We start from the raw sequence: 27,987 nt of genomic DNA on the forward strand, positions 1-27,987 counted from the left end.
CATCTAGGCTTTTCTATTTCTCCTGGACCTTGAATTTTAAAGATTTGATTTTTTTTTATTTTTGAAAAAAATATTTTGCAGAGACCTGTTATTCTTGTTGCTACCCTTGAAAATCAACTCATTTTTTAAAAAATGGAGGAATGGGTCAGAGCATTAAAAAATAATTAAGGAAGATAATTTCCTGACATATCCCCTCTGCTCAAACACCTGCCTCCCCACTGCCTTGTTGACGTGGAGAGGTTCTGAGGTCCACGGACACCTCCGAAGCTCCATGGGATAGAGCTGATAGGAATGATTTTTCCATGGGTGACCTGAGGAATGATTTTCAGCTCAAGAACATGCCAAAATTCATTCCAGTGGCCTGGCCTCCCTTCCAGAGAGTGTGGGAGCTGCCAGCTGCTTACTAGCAAAGCTGACTGCCCCAACTCCAGGTTTACTGGGCCCTCTGAGCCCAAGGGGTGTGTCTCTTCCCAGGACAGCTGCTGCCACTGGGATCAGTTTGGAAACTGGCAGGACCAAGAGGCACTGGCAATGTCTTCCAAATCAGAGTCAGGAAGGACCCTGGGTCTCCACTAAGGGGAAAGGGTGGGCAGTCTCTAGAACCCAGAGGGTTAGATGCTGTCCCGTCCCCTTACATGAGAAATGGCTGTGATAAAATAATAACCAGGAACACTAGGTGACCCAGTTTGAACAAAGGGGCTGAGGATCGATGCTCCTCAGCCGCTGCCCGCTTTGTGGGCCCTTTTACTACAACATTATATATTATATGCAAATCGTGGCACAAAGTTAAGGCTGCTTTTCATGTCAAGAGGCTTCTTTGAGCCTATATGTTATATTTTTCAGATCTTGGACAGTAACATTTTTCTTTTTAGCACGAAGTTGCTCAAGGTTCATCTGAGACTCTTTTAAATTGCTGCTTTCAGAGAAATAACAATGTAAAATGACACGATGATGTATGGCCCCGTCCAGCAGACCGGGGCTGCAGCAGCCGCAAACGCCACCAAACCTCTGGGAATGAAGCGGTCTCCGGAGCGCCATTGTGCAATTGTCCTAACCGGATCATTTTTAATTAGTTGCAATTAATTTCAAGTGACAGCGTCCTGCAATATCAAGTCAGAGAGGCTCTGGTGCGTGGGTGGGGTTATTAGGAACAGACGGCTGGTGAGAGAGAAGCCAGAGGGAGGTCGCATCATGAGGCCCTTACCTACAAGATTTTCCGGGTGGGGGTTAGAGAGAGGATCATTTCCTGAGCTGGGGGGAGAGAACTTCTTCCTTGTGTTGCAAATGTTCTGATTCTTTCTGGGCTGTGTGTGGGCTTTGCTAAGTGGATGCTTATTACATCCTGTCCATTTGCTCTTTGGGTGGCAGCAGGTTGGCAATTATCTCAGTTTGGTAACACAAAGTGGTTGGGCCACCTAACCTCTGCCTTAGGTAGGCAGAAGCAGACCCTGAAATAAGGATCTGGGCAGGTAGGCCTCTCAAGGCGACCCCAGGAGAGAGGAAGTGATCGGGAAAGAGAGGGAAAATAGTAAATAGTGTTTGATGTTGTTGTTGTTGTGTTTTTTTTTTTTTACTTGTTCTTTTTAGTTTTGCATGACAGTAGAACATATTTTGATATATCCTATATACATGAAGTATAACTTCCTATTTTTGTGGTTGTACATGATGTGGAGCTACATTGGTCATGTATTTATATATGAACATGGGAAAGTTGTGAGTGAATGGTGTTGTGTTTTGTTTTGTTTTGAGTACTAGAGATTGAGCCCACTGAGCTACATCCCAGTTCTCTGTATTTTTCTTTTTTTGATACAGAGTCTCATGAGTAACTGAGGCTGGCCTTGAACTTGAGATTCTGCTGCCTCAGCCTCCCCAGGTAGGTGGGATTACAGGAGCATGCCACCACACACAACAAGGAGTGTTTGGGGGTAAGTCAACACTGTGGGTACCTGGAACTCACTCTTACTGGGGAACCTGGGAGCCAAGAGAGAACATACCTCTCAGAGCTATCCCACAAAGGGGCAGTGACCATGTCCGTCATATCCTGTATGACACTTTCCAGTTCAAAATTCCTAAAATTTCCCCAATACCTCTCCATGTCCCTCTAAGGCTCTTGCACATAGAGAGTTTAAATAGAGGGACATGCCCAGAGCCACTAAGAAGGACTGAGAAATCAGGTCTGCTGGTCCACAGTAGCAGGAAATCCCAACCTGCCATACTATTGCTCAGCCCAGGGTGCCACAGCCAGGAACCCAAGCTGTGCTGGCCCAGGAAATGAAGAGCTGACTGGGATGTTTTTCCCCAGTCAGTGTGGACACTTCCACATCCCGTGTTCCTAGCAGACATCACTAATAGATTAATCTTTTTCTTTAAAAAAAAAAAGAGTTAGAGAGAGAGAATTTTTTAATATTTATTTTCTCATTTTCGGCGGACACAACATCTTTGTTTGTATGTGGTGCTGAGGATCGAACCCGGGCCGCACGCATGCCAGGTGAGCGCGCTACTGCTTGAGCCACATCCCCATCCCCCTAGTGGATTAATCTTGACACTCGTTCTCCTGCATCCAGATGTGGATTTAGAATTCTTTCAACAGGATGCAGTGGGGAACTGCATTAAAATTGCTTTGCATTAAGCAGTGGTACATACAAAAGATATAAATCCTGTTTTCTCCCCTGGCCAAGAGAGAGTCTCCTTCTGAACAGTGTTCTCTAATCAAAATGTTCTGGGGCACAGACTGACTATATAGATTACTTCCATAGAAGCACGATCACTCTTTATCTCCTACCAACTGAATCTTTAGGGCCACGTGGCTAATCTCCACTTCAAATGCACCTGCTGTTCTGAACCAGAACCAGGGTACTTGGCCTCTACCCTGGCTTCTTGGGGAAGGCAGAAGGCAAATATATCTCCCTTGGCTCCTTCTTTTTGTTCCCAAAGCCACCCTTCATTGGTTAATCAGTAGGAAGGGACCAGGAACTAATAAAACCTAGCCCTTTTTGGTGGGGAGTAATGACAACAAAGATTTTTGTTTTAGGATGTTCTGTTTTGTTTTATATGGTACTGGAGACTGAAGCATAGGGTGCTTTATCACTGAGTTACATCTTCAGTCCTTTTTATTTTAAAAGAGTATCTAAATTGCTGAGGCTGGCCTCATACTTATGATCCGCTTGCCTCAGCCTCCCAATTCACTGGGATTATAGACATGTGCCACTGCTCAAAGAATGGTTATTGAAGCTAAGCAATAGAACCAACCTAAGTGCCTTTCAACAGATGAATGAATAAAGAGAATGTGGTACATATATACAATGGAATATTACTCAGCCATAAAGAAGAATAAAATTATGGCATTTGCAAATAAATGGATAGAACTGGAGACTATCATACTAAGTGAAATAAGCCAATCCCCCCAAATCAAAGGCTGAATGATTTCACTAATATGCAGATGATGATTAATAATAGGCTGGCGGGGTCTGGGAGAAGGAGTGGAGGTTCACTGGATTGGACAGGGGGGAGTTGGGGGATAAGAAAGGGGGGATAGGAATAGAAAAGACAATAGAATGAATCAGACATAACTTTCCTATATTTATATATGAATACATGACCAGTGTAACTCCACATCATATCCAAGCACAAGAATGGGAAGTTATACTACATGTATGTATGATATGTCAAAATACATTCTGCTGTCATGTATAACTAAAAAAAAACAAATGAAAAAAATAATTTAAAATAACAGCCATTGAGCACTCACCATATGCCACCACACTGTTCTAACATTTTCCTTTACCACATTATCTTATTTCACTTCCAGAACCCAGTAAAATAATGTTATTATCCCCATTTCAGAGGGAAAGAAAACCAAAGCACAGAGAGGTTATGTAACCAAGGTCGCTCAGCTACTCAGCAGTGGGGCTAGGATAAGAACTCAGGCAGGCTGAGCTCAGGGGGACCCCAGGGATGGAATTCTGGCACCCTCTACATTTCCATTGGATTTTGGTTCATTCTTCTCCAAAAGTAAAACATGCACACACACTAAGAAGTCAGCTTCCCCGAAATGCTGCAGGTATCTAACTAACCACTTCTTTTCTTCTCTCTTTAGAAAACTAAATAGATCATTGCGTCCATTTGGGGACTTCCTAGAAATAACTGGAGACTGGGCACTGCCCCCTTCCCTCTGGGTCCTAGGCCCATTGCTGCCCCAGGTTAGAATGGAGCGACTCTGTCTTGGGAACGTGTGTTGTCCCCCGGACATGGTAAGTGCAGCTCCCAAGAGGAAAGTCCCCCTTCCAAGCCCTTTCTGGTGCCACCATCCATTAACTTACCAAAACCCTGTCCTCTGTACTTGGCCAATTTTCCCATTGATGAAGGATGTGTCTTTGCCCCAGAAGCCTCTGGGGATTTGTTAGATTTTCTTTGTTTTTGTGGCGCTGGGCATCAAATCCAGGCCTTGCCCAGGCTAGCAATCGCACGCCCTCAGAGCTGCATCCCCAGCTTACCAGGGATTTTGAAGTCACCATCTCATCACATTAAAAATATATATATTTTTTTATTCCTCAACATATCTTGTCTGTGGAGTTCTCATAAGCTGATCTTAAATAGACCCAGACCTTGGACAGTTTGTTTCTTCAGTGACTTTTTTTCTTTAAACTATTTCCTTCCCCCACTCAGTCCTTACTTTGCCAAGACTATGGTGAAGTTCCTCTTCTTGGGTCTCGGGGCTCTCCATTTTGCCCCAGCCGCCCTGAGCTGAGGGCTGGGGCTTCCTGAACTCTGTTGCTCTGCTGTGGAGGCCCTCCCCTGGTGCTTGCCCTGTCCCCGCTGGACTTGTTCATTTCAGGACCATGAAAAGCCACCACTTCAAGGCTGTCCTTGGGGAGCTTATGAATTACTGGAGGCACCATTGACATGATGGTTCCTGAGATGTTCAAGGGAAAAAAAATTGTGGAAAATTGGAATAACAAAGCACTTCATTTCAAGGAAGAAGAAAAGCAGGCTTTGGGTGGGGTGTGGGCTGACCGCTGTGAGAGTGGCCTTCCTAGAGCAAGTGCCACAGAGTGGCTTCCCGCCCATCAGAACCATGGCCTCCTTTTATTATCAGGTTCTGTCACTCCCACTTACTATCCTAGAATGGAAAGCAGAGATCATATAACTAACCTATCCACATAATTTTTTAAAGAATCAATATATTGACCCAACTGTAATATAAGGGAGAAATTAAGGAAAGTAAGTTATAATAGCATAATACATATTTCAATATGTAAATGCTTAGGAATCATGAAGAAGTGAAAAGCTAGCAGCTACACTTAAAACCACCCAACGAGGCAGCTCTCAGTGCCACAGGACAGTGTGCTGGAGATGGGAGCCACAGTGGTGCGCTCCCTCCATGGAGAGCAGTTTCAGAACTGGTGAGCAGCGCTAGAAAAGGCTCTGTGTACCACACAGGCTATTCCCCTCAGTTGCTCCAAAAGTACATCCCCAGAATCTAGAAAATACAGTGTCTGTTAACAGCCATGCAAAAATTCTTGGAGTCAAACAAAGCTAGGTTCCAAGTCAGGCCACTGTAAAGTCACACCTTTCTGTTGGGATCGCTGTCAAGCCCAGGACCTCTCCCAAAGCTGTGCAGATTGTGCTCTGCACCGTCCTTCACTTCATCACTCAAGGGAATGGTGCCCCCTAGAGTTGTGGAGAACACAGAGACCTGGGCGGAATTTTCAAAAGTTCCATGAGACCCAGGAGAATTATTCATTGCATGGGACTGTCTTACAGGATGCAGAATCCAGAGAGCACCCCTCCTGCTCACACACACACACACACACACACACACACACACACACACACACACTAAATGCTAGCATACACATGTGGAGAAACAAAGCAGAAAGGTTAAATGACTAGTCATCTCCTGGCCACACATCTTGAATAAAAAAGGTAGGGGCATCCCTAGCCCAGGACTCCACAGAGAATCACAACAACCCACAAACAGAACGTTCTCAGGGCCTAGCCCCAGAGACTGCCCCAACGAAAGCAGACAAGGCCACAGAGGACCCACAAAGGGCCTGTTCAGCTCGCACCCTGGTCCTGTGTCCCAGGTAGGAGCTGTGAGTAGGCCTGGCTGTGAGCTGAAGGTGGACTCCTGTACTGGGCTTCCATAGGGAACTGAATGGGGCAGGCCTGGCAAATAAAGTTCTTAACAGAGAAAGGGTGTGTGTGTGTGTGTGTGTGTGTGTGTGTGTGTGTGTGTGTGTGTACATGCTCCCTGCCTTTGCAGTCACCTCTACTGCTGTCTAGCAGGAAAGCAGGCATCTAAACCCCTGATGGCATCTCTCACAATCTTTCTCATTGCAGCTTTGGGTGGGGACTTGCCCAAAGCTGGGGGCAAGTGTGACCATGGAATGGGGTATTGAAGAGCAGAATGCTGAAATTTCACTCCCAGAAAGACCAGGTAGCAGGGCAGAGAGGAGGAGACTTGGCTCCCTCCAAAGCCCAATAGTGATCCCCCACCCTCATGCAGGGCCTGATTCTAATGTCTTCTGATGGGACAAATTGGTGAGCACAACTATTAGCTGGGTGACATCAAAAGGCATTAATCTCTGGTTCCCGAGCAAGACTAGCACCACATTAGTGCCTTGCACCCAGTCATTATTAAGACTTTAGCCCAAGGGTGTAATAAATGTTTTATGGCATGCAAACCAAGGTAATGGAATGCAAATCCCATAATATAGCCATACATTTATTTCCTAATGGAGCAAATGATGATGTATTTTATCTGAGAAGAGCTGCCATAGGACCTGCTTGGGAAATGTGAAGTTAGATACCCAAAGGGTGAGTGGGTGGCCCTGCTCAGGTGGGGGCATGGGTGGGCCAGGGTGGGAGCCACGGTGGAACTTCCCAGCAACACTCAAGCTTTTGTGCGTGCAAAGCTTCTGGACAAGCCCATCGTTCTTGCTCTCGTACCCCTGAGTACCCCCCTTTTGGGGCATATATTGAACATTCCCAGGCTTAATTACATCCCCTTTCCAGAGTGCCCCCCTCCCCAGAGCCTCCACCCCCAGCCAGAGCTGCATACCAATAAGCTACTCAGCTCATATTGGCTTTCCAAAAATATGGCCGCATTAAGGTGTGAAATGTTAATGGGATTGAGGGGCGCAGGGCTATTTCTCCAGTGGAGTTAGGGCTTGGCATTGGTGCTGATTTTATTAAGAAGCTGACATTGTTCAGTCGCAGCCCTGGGGCTGGGAGGAAGGCTGAGCTGGCTACCCAGGGCCACTGCAGCCTTGGGAAGGGCTCTTGGTAAAGGAGTGCCCTAGGTCTTTCTGACTGCCGCTACTTCGGAAAGAACTTTCTGATTATTCCAGTTGTCCAAAAAGAGTAAGAGTTTCCTGCTGCAAAGCGGAGATACTCTTCATCCCCAGTAATGACTTTTGTGCTTTCTATTTTGTCTTCCCCAGGCACATAGTATCCGCCAGGTGGCAGCTATCAGGCTCCTGAGCCTCAGACTGATGTTCTGTTCCTAGACATGGGAAGGCTTCGGGAAGTCCAAAGCTGTCCCTATCTTCAAGATGCCAATGATCTAACTAGAGGAAGGGGTGCACATCAGAAAAGAAATTAACAATGCAATGGTTTAAGGGTTACCCAAGTATATCTGAGGGGTACAAGTTTCCTTGCAGAATTTTTAGAAAAGGCATCCATTGAGGAAACAGAACCCTGATGGAGGTGCTGCTGCTGTTGGATGAGTGGGAACCCTCAAAACTGAAAATGCAGGCCCTTGCTTCTTCCCCCTTCATAGTTGGTATTGAATTCACATTGGTTTTTGTTGTTGTTGGCGGTGGTTTGTTTTGGTTTGGGTTGGGGGTTTTGGTTTGTTTGTTCATTTTTGGTATCGGGATTAAACCCAAGGGTGCTTGATCACTGAGTCACATTCCCAACCCCTTTTATTTTTTTTATTTGAGAAAGGGTCTCACTAAGTTGCTGAGGCTGGCCTCAAGCTTGCAATCCTCCTGCTTCAGCCTCCCAAGTAGATGGGATTACAGGTGTGCACCACATCCAGCTCCACAATATTTTTCTAATGCTCTGAAAACCACAACTGTCAGTTCTCAGAGGGTTGGGAATGGATCTAGAATGAGTGTGGCAATATTTTTGATCTTCTAAATGCTCCCTTGTTTGATATAACAATATTAACAACAATAATTCATTGAGAATTTACACCAGGCTCTGTGTTGAGCACTTCATTATCTCATTCAATCCTAAAACAATCTAAGAGGAAAGTATCTTAATGATTCCCACTGAGGAATAACAAGGAGGAAACAATCTCAGAGTGAGACTTGCCTAAGTTAGTAAGAGCAAGAACTGTAACCAGATCTCTGCCCCAGAGCCCATCCTGCATCACACAGAGGTTAACAGGGGTCAGGGGAGAGAAGAGTCATCCTTGAAGACAGAGCCAGCTGCTACTATTGACGGGGTGCTCTGACTTCTGGCCCCAGCTTCTCTGCACCACAATGAGCACAGCTGGGTTTTCAGGTGTGTATATTATCCCAAGAGGGGTCCCCCAGGTCCATGGGCCTGTCTCTCTGTCCTTCAACTAGTCCATAACCAGGGAAGATCTCTTCTTACAAAATAATTCTAATCATGGAGGGACATAAATAAATAATGATAACAGTAAATATAGTGTCCCAAATGGATCCTGATCCCACTCTAATTTGAAGAGTTTTCATTGGTTTGATTTCTGTGTGCCTGAGCCTCTTCTCAAACATGGATGCTGTAGGTCAACTACCCTTAAAGGATACTTGGGCTAGAATGAGTGGCATTGGATTCTGCTCTGCTTTGACTCGGTAAATCCCCAGAACAGGCCTCTATGGAACATTATCTTCCAAGGTTTAGAGAATGAGCCACGTTTTCTGCCTGTGTGTGTGTGTGTGTGTGTGTGTGTGTGTGTGTGTGTGTGTGTCAGGGGTGGAGGGGAGACAACAGTCATCAACTATGAATTCTTCAGGCTGGGGTTAGGAACGGGTGGGAGTGGACCCCTAGCGTCTTGAACAAGGCCAGGACTAGGGAAAAGCAAGAGGAGCCCAAGCTGCAAAATTTAAGGAGGACTCACTCTTAGAGTCCCACAAAGCAGCAGTGCCCCCTCAACTTATGTGCTCAGGGCCCTGACCCTGAAGTGCTCTGACTCTATCACAAATGGGAAAGTGGACAGAAGCCCCTGTCTCCTTGGCCCACCCTTGAGTTGGGGGGAGGACAAGAATAGCTTCCAATTGATTCCTGCACCTAGAAATCTTGGAACCCAGAGGCTGGAAATGCAACATAAATTCAGAGAAATCTGACTCACTCAAGTGTAAACCAAGGAAGAGAGCCCAGGCCACTTTCTGGTTCAATGCAATCAAAGTTCAAGAGCTGTCTGGCCCTAGGCAGGCTGGATCCAGCTCCCCAGCCTCCTCAACCATCTTTTTGTTCCCATCACTCAGCTCTCCTTTCCTTGACTTTCCTGGGCACAGATTATTGAAGGTGGACAAAGGGTCACTTGGACATGAGATTGTATACACACTGGAAAACCCAGATCTTCTCACAGTGGCACAGGAGACTGCCAGGGCCTAAAGCCATAGCCACTTTCTCAGGAGAGAATGAAGCAGTGGCTTTGCTTTGGGGTTCAGAAAGCCTCCCCTAGGTGAGGCTAAATGGGCACCAGCAGGCCACTGCTGCTTACTTGGGTCCAGTTCCAATGGAAAGAGTGTCTGCTTCCCGGGAGTTGAGCAATAGCAACTCCTGGCCGAGCTCCAGTCCCAAGCTGGTAGCTGAACTAATCTGTCTGTGACCAGGGGCCAACCTGCTCTGATTGGCTAGCTATACTCATGGACTGATTCCTGGGCACCCAACATTCAGCCCCATTTGGAATGACAAATTTAGTGAAAAATGTGAGTTCCCCAAAGGAGAACCTGGGTGTTCTTGGAGGAGGTATAGGTGCTGGGTGGACCAACTCAAGAACAGGAGACTCTCCCAGACTTCTGGCTGCACCCAGGCCTTCCCTGAGAGCCCACAGCCTGTGCTGCCCAAGTCCGTGTTATTTGTGGCCATCCTCTGTAGGCCTTCCTAAGGCATGGAATGCTTCTCGCTCATCTTTGGCCACTTAATCCTCCCCCTCGAAGGGTCTGGCCAGTGACTTGTGCATTACACTCACTCAGGAAGAATGTGCTGACGTTATGAAAGAATGAATGAGGAACTGTGCTGGGACTGGGCCCCAAACTTTTATTAACTGCAAGGTTAAAAGCTATCGAGGGTCAGGGGCACCACAAAGGGGCAAAGGGAGTGAGTCAATTAACACCTGCCTTTTTATTTCCAAATCGAATTGTTGCATGAGGTTTGGGGATGATGTAAGTGCTCGGCAGTGTTGGGGCAGGATTTATGAGCCAGGGTATCTGGAGCACGGTCTGAGCAGGCAGCTGGTGAGAGGCACTTACCCTAACTGCCCTCGCTTGGAAGTCTCCCGAAAATAATAGCTGTAAGACATGAAGGCACGCTGGCAGTTAAACACCCTTCCTTCTGTGGCCGGGGTGGATCTGAATTGAGTCACTTTTTCCAGGGCTGGTTTAGAAGGGTGTCCAGTTTATACCCAGCTTTGTACTGACAGGAATGGAGTAGAAATGTTGGGGATCGGAGAGGGAGTGGGAAGGCTGGGTAGGACATTAACTCAGTCTTGGGTCCCGGTAATGGGGACATGCTCTACTGGACCCATCTCAGGTTGGTTCACACTGGAGTAGGGGACACCGTTAGCTGGCGACACAGGGAGTCCATTAGTTAATGTCCATTCATTGTCTCCTACTTAAAATGAGCAGGATTAAGCTCTGCTGGAAGTTTCTGGAATGTGGCTGGCATAGTAGGGACTCACTGACTTGTACGGGGTATGAGAGGCAGGGAGAAAGGCAGCCTTCTCCTCCAGGCCTTCCCACCAGCTTGGGTCCGAATGATGAATTTTCGACTGGGTCATTAAGTGCTGATTAAAGTACTGGAGGAAAGAACAGGAGGGGAAAACCAACATCAAGTGTTGTACATACATACATACTCCCACCCCGGCCCCCCTTCCCTTTTCTCAAGCTGCCTCGAAGTTCGTTCCAACCCTCCATTGGAAATGCTATAAAAGGCCAGGTTAATTAAGTCCTATATATTACCAGCACAAACACTTCCAACTTTATTCTGGCGGCTCTGTGAGTGAGGAGGAGGCCAGGCAAGGTCCAGGCAGCTCAGGGTAATAAAACAGAAGACTCAATTACCTTGTACATTTGCAGTTTTTATAAAATCATTTAAAGTTCTCCCAATGAAAATCACAGTAAAGAGGGATTGGAGTCCTGAAATCCAGAGGGAGCTCAAAGAACCGGAGACTCTGGAGTGTCCATGGACAGCAGACTTGTCCTGGCCATTTCTCTACTTCCCTGAGTAGGGAAGCCCCCTCCCCAAGATGGGCTCAAGGCAAAAAAAAATAGAGGAAAGACAAAGAGAAGGGGAATCTTTAACCATGCATGCTACCCACTGGGTCTGGAGTACGGTGCTAGTGCTTAAGACAATCCATTGCAGTAGGTATGATCCCCATTTGCAGATGAGGAGACTAAGGCAGCAGAATAAATCTCTGGTGTCCAACCAGGAGAGATTAACACCCCAAACCTGTGTGCCTCCTGTGTTATACTGCAACTCCTGCTCCTCCTTTTAAGCTGTGAAGCCTGCTGTCTGCCCATCATGGCTCCATGTTAAGAGAAGAGGCTCTGGAGCACATGGGTCTGGATTCAGTTCCATCACTTCCTAGCTGGGTACCCTTGAGAAAACTACTTACACTTTCTGAGCCTTAAAGAAATTACCTTCCTCATCTGTGAAAACAACATCAGTCCCTTCCTCACAGCATTATTAAGCAGATTAAATGGGACCATGTTGTATAAAATGCTCAGGCAAGAGTGTAGAATGTGGGTGTACTAGTTATTATTGTACCAGGTGCCTCTCCACTTGTCATGATCAGCTCATTACACTTTCCAGGGTGACAGCCAGTGAGCCAGCTGTGTGAACCATGCTCCTGTGCCAAAAACAGGGCAGAGAGGCTCTTACTCAGCACCCCAATGATGGAATTCACAAGCCAGTTCTCCCACTTCTGAGAACTTCTTCCCTATGGAAGAAACTCATTTTTTCCCATGGGATCAACAAAAACAAGAGCTACATATAAGTAAAAACAGGACTTCTTGTTTTCTTCTTCCATATATAGAAACTGTTCAATATACCTACTCTTTAAGAAATGGGAATATAAAATTTTAATTCAATAGCAGCCCCCAGAGGGAGAAATTTTTCTCTGGGCTGTAGTCACAGCGACCCAGAGCAATGTTCCCAGTGGGCTGGAGAGAATTAAGCCCAAAGTTCCCTCATCTTGATCAAATCTCTCAGGGCCTCAAGGGCAGAATCTGGGTAGAGGTGGGATCCGGAGGCTGTGCAGCTTTGGATGGAGAGGAAGGCAGCACCTAGCATGTACTAGACTCTGAATGGATGACACTACAACATCCTAGGCATATCTCAGGTCTCCCTGTTGGAGAGCTTCCTCTGGGTGAAGATGATGAGGCACACCATATTTTTAAAAGGGACCACAGTAACATTTCCAGTCTTCCCTGATTTTCTAGAACCTTGACACTCCCTCATCAAGAAGTAGAGTCTATTTCCTTTTCCCTTGAAATTGTAGTGAAATGTAGTAAATGTGATGCTACATAACCAACAAAGCTAAGTATACAAAGTAACACAGCTTTCACCTGGCTCTCTTCCCCAGCTGCCATATTGTGAGGAAGCTAAAGCTACATGGAAAGGCCACATACTGACATTCTGGTCACAAGGCCCACCCAACAGCCTGTACAAACCACCAGATGCATATGAGATGCGTCAGATGATTCAAATGATTCCAGCCCCTAGAAGTTGAGCCAACTTCTGCTTTGGAACCTTCTAGCAGAGGCCCAAGCATCATGGAACAGAGGTAAAGCACCTCCAATGCGCCCTATTGGAATTTCTAAACTCTCAGCAACACAATACAGGAAATTCAAGTCCCCCTTCACAATACAGGAAGTTCAAGTCCCCCTTCATCTCACAGTTGGCCACAGAGTATAAAACATAAGTGGTTGTTTATACCATTAAGTTTGAGGTAATTTTTAACTTAATGCTACATAACCAGAATAGCCAACCATAGCTTTCATTGGTAGGTTCAGCTCTCAGGGCTGCCATGTAAAAGGGTCACAGACCAATTAGAGAAATTCCCAAGCATTGTGATCAGGGTGGAGAGGTCTAAAACTCTGGCCTCGATGGTGAAAGATGGAGATGGGTATGGAGTGTGGACTCAGTCATGACCTTTCTACCCCTGAGGATGGAGTGGGATGGCCCCGGGGTGACAACATGCCTCAGAGGGAAAGGGCAGGCTTCAGCATTAGGTGGTGCCCTGGGTTCCATCTTTCCTATCTCCTCTCACTATCTTGTGACTTGAATGAATCAGGCCATCTCTGTGGGCCTCCCAAGGGGATAACAACATCCTTCTTGCAGGATGCTTGTGCAGATTAAATAAGAATATAGGTGGCTTTCTTGACACAAAGACTCTTAATAGATATGCTCATAAAAGGTCCTTTGGCTACCAGTTCAAACTTGCAATAAAGAGGAAGTGTTGGTGAGAAAGGTGATACAGGACACATCTTCTGAGGTAAAGATGGGAAGAAGAACTGGCACGTGACTTGCCTTATCTCAAGGTTTGAGTGTGTAGAAGAGGCTTCAGGAGGTGACAGCAGATGGGAGTTTCAGCTTTATTAATAGCAACAATTGTCCAATGACTGCCAAAAGAAGGGCTGCACTGGAGCCTGGACTTTTCTCTAAGGGGAGATCTTGATTGATTGATTGATTGTATCAGGGTTTGAACCCAAGGGTGATTTATCCACTGAGCCACATCCCCAGCCCTCTTTTATTTTTTATTTTTACTTGGAGGATCTCTCTAAGTTGCTTAAGGCCTCCCTAAGTTGCTCAGGCTATCTTGAATTTCAATCTTCCTACCTCAGCCTCCCAAGTCACTGGGATTACAGGCATGCACCACTGAGCCCAGCTAAGAGAAGATCTTTAATTAATGATTCATGTTAATGGTTATGGGATTATTCAGGCTTTCTATTCCTTTGTCAGTTTTGATCACTTGTGTTTTTCTAGGACTTCTGTATTTTTGTGTATTTTGTATATTCAAATGAATTGACATAAAGTCATCCAAATGCCTTTTTAATCATCCAGACCCCTAAAACAGTGCTGTGGGATCATGTCGTGGTCTCTTTCCTACTGGTTGTAGAGGTGGTGGTCTGCCACCCGTTACAGCCCCAGCCACAATACTCCAGGTTTCCTAGGGCAGAGCGGAGGATGCATTGTGCACCTTGCTAGTTAGAAATGCTGCCCATGACTCATCCACAGAGTTCAAGGGAAAGCCAAGTTCTTATAGCCTCTTAGAGACAGCTTGGGCTAGACACAGTGGCACACTTATAATCCCAGAAACTTGAGAGACTGAAACAGGAGGATCACAAGTTCAAGGCCAGCCAGAGCAACTTAGCAGGGCTCTATCTCAAAATAAAATAAAAATGGTTGGGGATGTAGTTCAGTGGTAGAGCAGCCCTGGGTCCAATCCCCAGTACTGCCAGAAAACAATTCAAAAAAAAAAAAAAAGACATCTCAAAGTGCCCCCGGATGATTAGGGCTTGGGGTGGCCATCTCCCCCAACCCTTCAGTGGACAACTCCTTTTCCTTCCTTCCTTACTGGTTTCCCAAGCCCAGCAGACCCTGGGAACCCCACACTTTGGCAGGTGGTCATGATGTTCCACTCTCCTCTCTGTAGCTGGTTTATTCCTGCTGAGGACAAGCAGCAACTAGCAGGCTGGGCCAAAGGCTGGGATCTGGGTAAAGGGTTATCTGTTTGTGCCAGGGTGACCTCATGTGTGCAGATGCTGAATTGAGAACGGACAGGGTATTCTCTGCAATGGTTCCAGTGAGGTGTCCACTTGGATGTCCTGTGCTGCTGGCCTGTCCCAGTGGGGCCACCTTCCTTCCTGATGGCTTCAGAGAAACCATAAAGAATGGGACTGTGGGTGGTATTCCTGAGTACTTCCCTACGGGGAGTCCCAGCTTGCCGTCCCCACCTCCATCTGCCTCGCCCATTGGGTCCTCCTCTACCCTGCAGCCCCTCCCGCCCTCAAAGAGCAGCCATGCGGAGCTCTGCCTCCCTCCAAGGGTGGCTGCCCGGAGGGTCCTGGCAACATCGCCCTCCACCTGGACACCCCACTGAGGAGAACAGAAGACACAAGCTGCCGCTAGGTCTGTCTGCCAGGGTCAAAGTCCCCACAGACTTAGTCAGGAAGGGGCCACTCAGCCAGCCCTGGCACCTGATGCTTGGGGGTAGCGGGGTGGGCCGGGTCCAAGCGGCACAGAAGGGGTTAAAGGAGCTGGTGGAAGATGGGAGCGCAGGGCGCACTGCACTGCTGGAAAGCAGCTAGCCGGGTGCGTGGATAATTAGAACTGAACATCAGTAAACAATGCCTTTTCCCCTCATTAAGGACAAATCTGTATGTATAATGTGCCTATTTTCTCTTTCATTAACTTATAAATGGCCACTACTTTAAAGCCATTTAACCAGCAGTTTTGACTTGCCCGTCAGCTCAGGGTCTGACAAGTCTTCTCACCTCTGAGGCTGACAGAGGTGGCCTCTCAGCACATGGTCCTCACAAGAAGAGGACATGTGGGTGCTCCTCTGAGACTCAAGGAGCTGCAGAACCTTCCAGAAGGGGATGCAAGGGGATGTGGGAGGACAGGCAAGGCCAGGTGCCCGAGCAGGCCTTCTGCCCTGGACCCAGGTGACCCCCCCACCAGCCCCTCCTCCTGGGCCTCTGATGATCACCCTCGCTCTCTAAATTGCTCTTTCTGTGCCCTTGAGTAGCAGAGGACTCTGATTCTTCCTATAAAAGAGGAGCCTTGAGAATGTGCCCAATCTACACACATCCTCCAGGATGCCCAGCAACAATCTGGGACCAGAGATCCCAAAGGTGAGATATCACATCGGCCCTCACAAAGCTCACAGTCCAGTGCAGAGAGCAACATGCACACATAGGTAAGGAAATGAGGGTCCTGCCGAGTGAAATCTGCACTAAAAGTTGGGAAGCCTTCCCAGGTGAGAGTGTGCCTCTTCCATCAGTCTGGAAACTTCCCAGGAGTAAGTATGAGGTCTCCTTCATCAGGCTAGACACTTCAGAGGCTACTGACCAGTCCCTCCATGGGACTAGGAGATGCCCTGGCGGCAAAGCCTGGAGACCCCTGGGTTAGGAACGATTGCTCCTATCGGATCAGAAACTCCCATGAGGGAAGGATCTGTCCAAAAGCAGGGCTTGTTTCCCTGTCCTTTTCTAGGTAGCCCCCAGGACCCTGGATAAAGATGAACCCAGCCCTGGAGCAGCCTCCTTGTATTCCTGCCTCCTTCCTGGGTCCCAAAATGTTTACCAATCCTGTCCTAGGACTTAGGGGTAGATATGGTGCCAAAGAGGAAAAGGACATAACCTTTGCCTGTAGGAGCACCCATAGGGAGCTTCCTGGTTTTTCAGTGCCACCGATACACACAAAGCAATAATGAGACAAGAGAAAGATGAGCACTTATGGAGGGCTCACTTTGTGGCAGCAAAAGGCATGTCCATTACCAGCTCTGTCAACCCACCTAAGTGCTCACAGTTGTGAGATGGATAATATTTTCCCTATTCTACAAATGAAGAACTAAACTTCCAGAAAGGTAAAGCAATTTACTCATGGTCATGTAGCCAGTCGGTGTTAGAACTGGGAGTTAAACTTAATCTGTCTAGTTCCAAAACCTAAGCTCTTTCCACTGCATCCAACTGTCACCTGAGATGAATTTTTTAAAATCTCATAAATTGCAGAAAAGAGGAAGAACATCAAGAATGGAGGTTCTGGCAGCTGTCAAACCTCAGATGCAGGAAAGATCTGGAGTGGCCAAAGATGTTCTGAAGATCTGATGGTGAAGCTGGGGAAAACCCCACTTCTGGACCCCCTGCCCTGTACCCTCCCTGGACAGGAAAATTGAAGAACCTCAAGGCTGGTGAGGAAACATGCTCATAAATTCAGTTGTTCCTTAAAATATTACCTCTTGGTAGTGTTTTAACATTAGATGGACTTCTGATGGGTGCTAGGTTGTTCCACTGTTGGAACATATGGACATCATGATCATTAGCTTTGTTATTAATTACAAATACTAGGAAACTAGGTGAAATTCCATCCACAAGGAAAAACAAGAGGGTCTATTCACATGCAGAATGCTATCTATACAGCTGTTAATGAAAATAAGTCCATGCAGGCTTGACATGGCTAAGTCTCCAAAATACACTGTCGCGTGAAGAAAACACAACTTGCATGCATGATATTACTTATGGAAAAAAGAGATATCTCCAAACAAAGAGTTTTCAAGGGCTACATATTGTACTTATGAGATCTGAAAAATACACATGAAACTGATCACAGCAGTTACCTCTGGTTGGGGGTAGACATAACCAGATGGAAGGATCAAAGGGGACTCTGGTTTTCACGGGGTGACCACCTGTCCAGGTTTGCCCAAGAGGCCTCTGTTTTCCCTGTTGCAGGTGTGACTAATAATAGTGCTTGCTTTTCACTCTCAAAAGTGTTCTGTTTCAGTGATAAATTATATAATGGTCTTACTTATCTATGGTGTTAATTTTTTACAATAAGAACGCATTAATTCAACCCTGTGTCATTTCTGATAATGCATAATGTAGAAGGTAAAGTCCTCCTCCCACCCTCCAGGCCCGGGACCCACTCCTCAGAGGCAGGCATGGTAACAGTTTCCTAGCATCCTTCTTGAAACTGTAAATCCATATCTAACCTCATCACCTTGACACACAGAGAAAGAGATATATGAAATTAGGCAGTACATACTGTTTCTAAAGTTGCTTTTCTCACTTAATTTTGTCTCTGTCACAATTATTAGGAAAACCTGATTAATACAGATCCTCAGTCCTACCAATAGAGTTGTGAATTCAGTGGATCACAGTGGGGTCCATAGATACATATTTCTGACAATCTTTTTCTGTGATTCTGATGAACACTACACTGTGGATTCCATGTTGATCTTTGTCCACAGAACAATCATTCATTCATTTATTCAATAAGCAATTATGGACCCTTGCTCTGGGCTTGGCCTTAGAGAATCATGGACTTCAACAGAGAACGTATGCAGTCCCTGCCCTCCTGGGCACAGCCTCCTTCTCTTCCCTGTCATCACTGGTGGTTGGTTATAGAGGTCATGAGTATGGCACTGCAGCAAGAGCCAATCCTAGTGCATCTCATCTGACCAAATGACCTTGGGAAATACTTAGCCACTCTCTGCCTCAGTTACCTCATTTGTAGAATGGGCACAATAATACTCACATCACATGATGGATGCTCAATAAATTGCAGTTACTATTAATAATAAATTAATTAGAAATAATAAATATATCTTAATAATAAAACTCATATAGTGTACCTGACAAGTATGTTTAAACTAAGTCCAATCATGAGCAAATAATGAGACAAATTCTGAACTACAAATCCATTATACAAACATACTGGTACTCTTTGAAAACATCAGTCTCAGGCTAGGGCTATAACTCAGTGGTAGAGTGCTTGCCTAGCATGTGTGAGGCCCTGAGTTTGATCCCTAGCACTGAAAAAAAAAAGTGTATGTGTCAATATCATAAAAAGCAAATGTAAGAAACTTATCTAGATTTTTTTTAAAGAGAGAAAGAGAGAGAAATTTTTAATATATATTTTTTAGTTTTCAGTGGACAGAACATCTTTATTTTATTTTTATGTGGTGCTGAGGATCGAACCCAGTGCCCTGCGCATGCCAGGCGAGCGTGCTATCGCTTGAGCCACATCCCCAGCCCACTTTTCTAGATTTTAAAACATGAAAGAGATATACAACTAAATTCAAAATATTCTTCAAGTTTGGATTATTGATTTTAAAAATATATATCCATAAAGAACATTACTGAAATAATCAAGATATGAATCTTAACTTATACAACACTGTAGCAATGTTAAATTTCTTTTGTTAATTTTTTTTTTTTAGGACACAATACCTTTATTTTATTTATTTATGTGGTGCTGAGGATCGAACCCAGTGCCCCATGCATGCAAGGCAAGCATAATACCACTGAGCCACAACCCCAGCCCTGCAATGTTAAATTTCTTGAATGTGATAATTGCACTGTATAAATGCCCTCATTCTTAAGAGATATATGCTGAAACACTCAGAGATAAAAGTGTTGCTGGGGCTAAAATTCTTGAAGTCCTGGATTAAATCCCCAGCACCATAAAGAGAGAGAGAAAGAGAGACAAAGGGTCATGCTGTCTATAAACAACTCTCAAATGGTTCAGAAAATTGCATGTGTAGGAATAGGGAGACAACAGAGAGAAAAGGAGAAAGACGGGAAGAAAGACAACAGAGAATTTGCAGCAAATGTTAATAACTGGTATGTTAAGTGAACATGTGGGTTTTCCTATTCTGTTCTTCCAATTTACTATACAGATTTGGAATTTTTAAATAAAAATTAGGAAAAATGAAATCTAATGTTTTTTAAAAATAATATGCAAGACAGTGGTTGAATTGGGAGGGAGGAATAACTTGGAGGGAGATTTCAGGGTGCTGAGGACACTATATGTCTGAAGTGAATGTGTTTGTTTCAGTAGGATTTTTAAGCTGGACACTTAAGATCCTACTCCTTTTTGCTTGTATGTTATATGTCAATGATTATAAGTTTTTGAGAATACTTCTCATATGAAAGCCTTCTCCACTACACCCTTCCCTCTGATCTAGGTCTTTGATGCAAGACAGCCTCAAGGCAAGAGTGGAGGCTGGAAGGAAGGCTGGCGTTAGGCTCCCCTTCCCTGACTGTTATGCCATCTCCAGGGGGAGGAGAGGAGGCCTGAATCTGAGGACAGCTTGGCCTGGGCCTGGCTCCTTGGGAGGACTCAAGCTGTGTCCAGGAGGGCTCTAGCCTGCTCCTCTGAGCCATGCCTGACTTCTGCTGTCAGGCCCTCAGGCAGGAGGTTAGCCTTGACTCCACACTGCTCTGGTCTCAGTGTTCCCCTCTTTGTCAGCTCTGTGGGCCCAGATGGATGTGGGGTTAATGAGGCATCTCATCTGGTGTGAGAAGGAAGTCGAGGGGTCACATTTCCCACTCCTTGCCTTGTTCCCTGTGTGCTTGATCTGATCAGCCTCACTAGCTGGAAACAGGGATGCAGTCACCTCTCTGTGTTTTACAGATTAATTGCTGGAGTCCTCAGCTGCCTCCATTGATAAACATCATAGCAACAGCTAACACATACATGGAGCTAGCTATGTGCCCGATCCTGTTCTAATGTATTTAATGTATATAATACAACAACTCTCTGAGACAGGTAATATTTTTTACCCATTTTACAGACAGGGAAACAGAGGTATAGCCTCCAGCCTTCAAAATCATTTGCCTAAGCAGACTTGGCTGCATAATTTGCAGGGCCCAGTATAAAATTAAAACATGAGGACCTTGTTCAAAACATATTAAGACTTTCAAGACACCAATCATCAAGCCAAGCATAAAGCCTATTTAAGGAGGGGGCCCTGTGAGACTACACAGGTCTGCATACCCACAGGCCAGACCTGTACATTACTGTAAGTAGCAGTGGGAACTTGAACCCAAGCAGTCTAACTGCAGAGTTTGTTCTCTTATCTACTGTGCAATATTACCTCTCTAACTCACCATTCTCCAAACTGTCCTGGAACCAGAGATACTTACTTGGTGCATCAGGACCTGTTCCATTTCTTAAAAGCCAGATGGACTCAGGGTTGAACAGACTTACTTGTTGGCTGCTACAGCGGGTAACTGTTGAAAACTGGTCCTACACAGTTCAACACCTGCATAATCATAGTTGCTGTTCACACAGAAGGACACACAGAGCAAAGCACAACCAGAACTGCAGGGCTGGGAGGACCAGCCTCTCTAATAAACTTCTAAATTGGCTATTAACTCAGTTCACCAAATCTAACTCCCTAATTCCTGAGGGTGAGTTTCTTCTCTGGTGTGCTTTTATCCTTTCCTATCAAAGGATCTCAGAAGGGACCAACTTAGTTAACAGAAAGTCTCCCATTAACCTTAAACCCAAAACGAAAGGGTGAGTCAGGGTCTTGAGTTCAGTCCTCCCAGGAGGCTGCCAGTCCCTATGCAAATATCTTTACCTCCATAACCAGCTCCAAACATCAAAACCTTCTTTGGATATTTTTGTTGACCCTTTCCTAGAGCAAATGTGTTTGCCTACTTACCTCATAACTGCATAATAAGAGGAGAGATGTTACTTATTTTCTAGAAAACCTAGTTTTGCCTAAGTGCTCCATTACACAGTTTAACACCATTGATAGATCAATGTCACACCCAGATACTTTCATAATGACATAGGTGGCTTAAAAGGCGTTGGATAATGAGACTTTAAAGGATGAAGAACTGGAGCTTCTGTGTGGATAGGAGGAGCTGAGCCAGTGACACTTGGTTTATCATTACCACTATAGCGTCACTTGTGCCCAGTAGTTGGCAATGCCCGGGAGTGCCTGGATTGCCCTCGGTACACGGGGCATCTCTGTAGGCACACTTAAGTCATCTCCATTTTAGAAATGTGTTCAGTTGCAGAAAACAGAACACCCAACCAATAGTGCCCTAAACAAATAGAGGTGTACTCTATTCACGTGACAGAAAGGTAGGACGGATACTGGCATTGATTTACCAGTTCTACAACGTCAGGGTGATATTGCTGTAATTCTTTTGGTCTTTCTATCATAGAGGCCAATGGCTGCTGCAGCTCCAGCCTTCAAGTCTTCACTCAAGGGGGAAAAAAAGGCAAGAAGGGGCAGTACCAGCAGCATCTGATGTCCTTCATAGGAAAAGAAAAGACTTCCTAGTGCCTCCAGAAGATTTCAGCTTATGCCTCATTGGGTTGAACAGGGTCACATGGCCTTCCCTAGCTGCAAGGGAATCTGAGATTTTATCTTGTTTGGGTCTAGGCACATTTTCACCAGGAACAAAATTGGAATGTTGAAACAAAGAGGGACACAAAGGTGCCACACCCTTCTCTCAGCGGCCCCTGTGCACCTTCCCAACCACCCTGGAACCCTCACAGAGAGCCCCCACACTCCTGTGGTCCTCCCAGTACCCCAGGCAAGAGGAGCCCACCCAGGGAGTCAGGATTTCCCCTGAGCCGGCAGGCACCACAGTCAGCTTTCTCCTGTGGTGATTAATGATGCTCCGCGGAGCCTGGGAAGAGGCGGCTAATTAGCTATAGACTGATTAAGGACGAAGCCGGCAAAGTCCCAGACATAATAAACGTGAACTTTCCATCCTCCTCTCTCCCTCCCGACCCTGCCACCACCAGTAGAAACCAAGCCTGAAGTGCCCCTCACCGTCTGCCCGCCTGGTGAGACCTGGCAGTGTCCCCCACATCACAGTTCCCGTGGCCTGGCACAACCAGGACATGGTGACAGAAGCGGACCTACTGGGGTCTTCTTTCAGGGCCTGATAGCCCTTCCAGCATTTTCCAAACTCTTTGCTCTGGATGAAGCATGGTTAGATCCAAACAAACTGAGCCTCTGCCCTGAAGTATCCGCAGCTGAGGGCTGCAGAAATCCACGAAGGGCTGAGAACAGCAGGACCTGGGGTTACTGGACAGGGTTCCATGCAGGGACTTGGTGAGTGGAGAGGCGGCCCTGGAGAAAAGGGTGGCCACCTACACAGGTGTGGAGGAGAAATGAGCAGAGCACAGAGGTGAGTGGTGGGCCGTAGTGAGTGTGGGTGGGGCAAAGGGGTGGGGAGAGGTAAGGACAGATGAGAAACAGGAGGCTTAGTCATGATGCAGCCCAGTTGCTTCCAGCCCCACTTTTCCCATAACAACTGGCATCCAAATACAAGACACCCCTGGTGACCCGCTCCACCTCCAGCTAGGACACTTCACCTGTATCTCCCACACCAGAAAGTATACCCAGGTGCAAATGAAGCCATCCTTCAGCCACCCCTGCTAAGGATGGATGAAAATGAGCCCTCTGACACATGAATCTTGTACAAGATAAGGCTGGGATAAGGACAGAAGATACCCTTTAGCCACAGATAACAGGAGAAATTCAATGAGCGTGACTTCTCAGGTTCTCTCGTTTCCTCCAAGGAGATATTTACAGGGGACAAAGGTGAAGGCCTGTCCAGGCCTGACTTGGGAAGCAAGCCTTCCACCTTGCCTGGCTCATCTTTTCCATTCCTTGAGTCTCTGCTCAAGTGCCACTTCTTTGGGAAGCTTTCCCTGACTCCCCAGATTAGATCAGATTTTCTGTATTTCCCTTTGAGAAGTGCATCATGGTTTATACTAGTGCATTTAAGTGATTGTGTGTCTTTACAATGATGTATTCAACCAGAAAATATTAATGGAGCCACAAAATGTGCTAAGTTATGGGGACACAATGAGATGAGCTCTCATAGAACATATTGTCTATAAGTCCTGTGGCACCTAAGCCAGCATGTACCTTGATGCCAAAAGTGAGGCTTCCCCCAGCCCCAGGAGAACACTAAGACAACTCAGGCATTAATGCCATGCCAGAAGGAAACCACACCCCTTGGGCCACCCCCACAAGCGCCTTCAAGTGCAGTTGCTCAGTTTGCCCATAAATAATAAGGGGCTTCAGGGCATGCTGCGGTGTGTTGCCCATACTCTTCCTGCAGAGCTGAGACACTGGCTCCTCTAGCTGCGAGGAGTGTCAGCTGTTAACAGTTGGTAGCTAAATTCCTCTCTAGGAATTGTCCTCAGTCAAAGACAGACACATTATTCCCCACAGCAGCTCCCAACTGGGGCATTTGAGATGACAAAGGCCTGCCCCACTCCCAAAACAGGGCATTTTGGTATAATCGTTCCAGCTTCAGAGCTTCCTGTGGGCTTGCTCAACTTCTCCCTCTGCAGTCCTGCTTCTGTCACCCCAGTACAGGGGTAGCTCCTGAGAGCATTCCCCAGTGAGACTTCTGCATGCAAATTTCAAATGTCAGAGTCTCTTTCTTAAAGAACTTGACCAAGGAACAAGTAGGAGTTGAATCTACCCAGATGTGTGACTGCCTTAGTCTAGGGGAAAGGACTCCTTTTCTAAGCTGCATGACTTAATAGCCCAGCCCAGCCCAGCCCAGCCCAGCCCTGCCATGCTACCTGAGAGGTGAACGAGGAATCCAAGCCAGTGCCACAAAGGCCTTGGCAAGGACCTGGGGAAGGAACCAAATCTTGCAGCTAAGTGAGTTCGAAGACTCCAGAGAAGACGATATCTAGGATAAGAAGCCCACCATCCCCTGGAGTCTGATTTCAGCTGATTTAACAGGTCTCCAGGGACTTTATTTCAGTAAGACAAACAGGAAATTCTTCATCTCTATGCTGAGGATTCCCAACATGTGGAAGGGTCAAACCAGCCACCAGCATCCTAATCCAGGCCCAGTGTGTGGGAGAACTTGCCTGGGTGGGTGCAGGGGGGTGGTGAAGGCAGTAGGAAGGAATGAGGCTTGCACAAACTTAGTAATTGAAATCATTAATAGCAGTAAAATAAGTTGTCCATCCTACATGTAATTTGTAGTAATGTTTGGTTACTGAGATTAATTTCTGGTAATGAAATACTAATTAAACCATTTATTGAGTAATGTATTTGCTTGGTGGTATTTTATGGGTGTTCACTTATAAATATTTTAATTACTTTTGCTAAGTAATTAGAATTTACTAAATAATTTCCAAACTATTTATTAATTTCTAGCAATTCTCAGCCAACCAACAAGTAATTGTTTTACTTTATATCAGTAATTAAAGTCTTTAAAAAAAAATACTTGGAAGAGAAGAGAAGTTTTGAAGACCTGGCTATTCTATGCACACGAGATTGGGTGCGTTAAAGCAAAAAAAGACATAAAATCACTGTTGATCCAATATTATTCAAACACTGTTAAATTTTTTAACTTATATTTTTACGGATGTCTTTTATGGGTGCATGTACTATTTTTTTCAAAATTGAGATACCAGCTACATGCTTTCTGGTCAACAAACTATGCCAATTTTTTGTGACAGACTTTCTGTTCTATTCATGCCAAGAGGCTAGGGTGTAACTCAGTGGTATGGCAAGTACTTAGCATACTCGAGGTCACCAGCACCCAATAAACTAACACATCAGCCAAGCCATCCTAGAAAAAATGCTTTCTTTAACAGTTTAAGAGGCTTTCTGGAAGCAATACTTTTTCCACCTCTACTTCCCCACTGTGTACCAGATACTATGCAAAGTAATGTGCACAGGCTACCTATGATCGTCACAACATGGGACCGAAAACCACTCTGTGGCAATAACCTGTGTGCCATCAGGCCTTCACAGGGCCCATCGCAGTGTGAAGCCACATAGGTGAAATAACAGTTTGGGATGAAAAAAAAAAACTGAAATAAATGTAGATCTATTTTTTATCTATGAAAATAAGATTTTAATGAATATATTGTTCTGTAGTTCAGGTTCTCATTTATAACCATATTTTCATATCAATAAATATTAAAGAGCAGCAGCATCCTTACAGTAGGTGCATGGTATTCCATGAAGTGACCTCCATTTATTATCCAGTCTCTAATTACTGGATATTTTGCTTGTTTTAGCTGTTCACTGTGGTGAACAAAACTATAATGAATGTCACTGTGCATAGATCTTTGTGCCCTTGTCCAGCAATTTCCCTAGAACATGTTCTTAGAAGTAGAATTGCTAGATCGAAGTGTTATGAGCATTTTTAAGACTTTTGATACTGTTCAAATGCCGCAAGAAAGACTGAACAAACTTACACTCCACCAGTAGGGACGAAAGTCATGTTTCTTGCACTGCATACAACTACTATTATTTTTAATTTTTTTTAGTTATAGATGAACCTTATACTTTACTTGTTTATTCATTTTTTTTAATGTGGTACTGAGAATGGAACCCAATGCCAGGCAAGCACTTTGCCACTGAGCCACATCCCCAGCCCCCAATTACTATTATTCTAAATCTTGTGACATTTATTTTCATTATTTGTCTATACAAAAAGGTGGCCCAAGAGGGCTTTTTGACTCACAGAGCTTCACAACCCACCTCCCCACTGGCTTGGAAGAAATACAGAATGGTCAACTCGTAAAGACTTATGGGCTCTTTATAATTTAAATAGCATCAAAATGTTTAAAACTGTTTGCCACCACACTATTCCTCTTTGCACTACCCCCCTACCCCCGTCTCCCACTTTCCACCCAGAGACTGCCTCCCTAAAGATGTCACCAGGTGTGGCCTAAAAGGCTTGGCTCATCACTGGCAGATGCCTGCCCCAAGTGTTAGCAGAAGAAATACACCTCTGGACACTCTCCTTGACTGTTTTTTCAGTATCAGGGGTTGAACCCAGGGGTGCTTTACCACTGAACTATATCCATAGCCCTTTTTATTTTTTATATAGAGACAAGGTCTCACTAAGTTCCTGGGGCTGGCCTCAAACATGCAATTCTCCTGCCTTAGCCTCCTGAGCAGTTGGGATAATAGGTGTGTACCACAGTGCCCAGTTCTCCTTTGCTCTTGACAAAGTGTCTCCCCTATCAGCATGTTGCAGTGCCTCAAACTTCTACCACCAGTAATACACAATAAGCAGGTTTTAAAACTCTCAGAGGTTAGCTTGGGAGGCATTTTAGAGTTAGTTTTTCTGAGGCTCTCCCAGCTTCTTTTCAATGCTCCTTTCTCAACTACAGCCAAGTCACTCAGTTCATTTTTGACATCCCAAAATATGAAACCCCAATTTTAGCCCCCTTTCCCCTCCTCTGACAGGGTTTCCTAGAAGAACTTTTTAGTAAGTATGTGGCTTAGTCTATTTTGTGTTGCTATAACAAAATACCTGAGACTGGATTCTTCATAAGGAAATAAAGTTTATTTTGGCTCAGGGGTTTGGAGGCTAAAAAGCCCATGCTCAGATGGCCACATCTGATGAAGGCACACGCTGTGTCATAATATGGCAAATGGTATCACATGGTGGGAACACATTTGAGAACAGCAAGCAGCGCAGGAAAGAGGCCTAAACACTAAGAGTGACATTGCTTTGTAACAACCCATTCTCATGGTAACTAATCCAACTCACTCCTGGGAGACCTAAGCCACTCTCTTGAGACAGACACTGATCCATTCATGAGGGTTGATTCCCCATGAGCTAATTAATCATCTCAACAGGTCCCACCGCCTCTCAACACCATCACATTAGGAATCAAATTCCAACATAGTTTTGGTGAGGACAAACCACATCCCAACTATAGCAATGACAGAATCACCTTCCTTCTCCAAACAGACCTAACTTTCCTGGATGGAGGAGATACTGCAACAGTTCTTTAACAAAGAGAGGGAGGCAAAGGACGAGTGTGACCTGTGACAGGTCTTGGAATGGAAGCAGGATGGGGACCACTGAAGTTGTCGCGCCCTCTAATGAGAACCTCAAGGCAGGGTACACAGCTGGTGCTCAACCTATGTTTGTTGTTTCTCCAAACAATAGATAATTCCCACGGGCATATCCCTATGATGACACTTTTGTTATTTTTTTCTTTATTCTCTGTATCTATTTCCTCTCTCTTCAGAAAATGCCGGGTTCCAGGCACCTTTTCAGACCCTCAAAATTCTCAGAAGAGAAAAGGAGGAAGGACGAGAGCCCAAGTATTGCTCCTTGCTACCCAGAAAGGTCAAGAGAAAGAAGGCCTGGCTCTCCCTAACAGAATCCCCTCTTCAGGGGCTGGGGATGTGGCTCAAGCGGTAGCGCGCTCACCTGGCATGCGTGCAGCCCGGGTTCGATCCCCAGCACCACATACAAACAAAGATGTTGTGTCTGCCAAATAAATATTAAAAAAAAAAAAGAA

The 27,987-nt window shown here is 45.6% G+C and overlaps 1 long non-coding RNA gene across 1 annotated transcript; it reads left to right on the forward strand.

Annotated features, from left to right (window-relative positions):
- Positions 1 to 37: 37 nt before the first annotated feature.
- Positions 38 to 27,987, forward strand: LOC120885566 (uncharacterized). Its single transcript, XR_013435037.1, has 7 exons — positions 38 to 2,488; positions 4,097 to 8,514; positions 12,782 to 12,982; positions 15,197 to 15,330; positions 15,950 to 16,055; positions 16,935 to 17,113; positions 27,712 to 27,987. It is a non-coding gene; the product is annotated as an uncharacterized LOC120885566 (long non-coding RNA).

The sequence above is a fragment of the Ictidomys tridecemlineatus genome, chromosome 1 (assembly GCF_052094955.1).
Source record: "Ictidomys tridecemlineatus isolate mIctTri1 chromosome 1, mIctTri1.hap1, whole genome shotgun sequence".
In the NCBI taxonomy this organism is placed as follows: Eukaryota; Metazoa; Chordata; class Mammalia; order Rodentia; family Sciuridae; genus Ictidomys; species Ictidomys tridecemlineatus.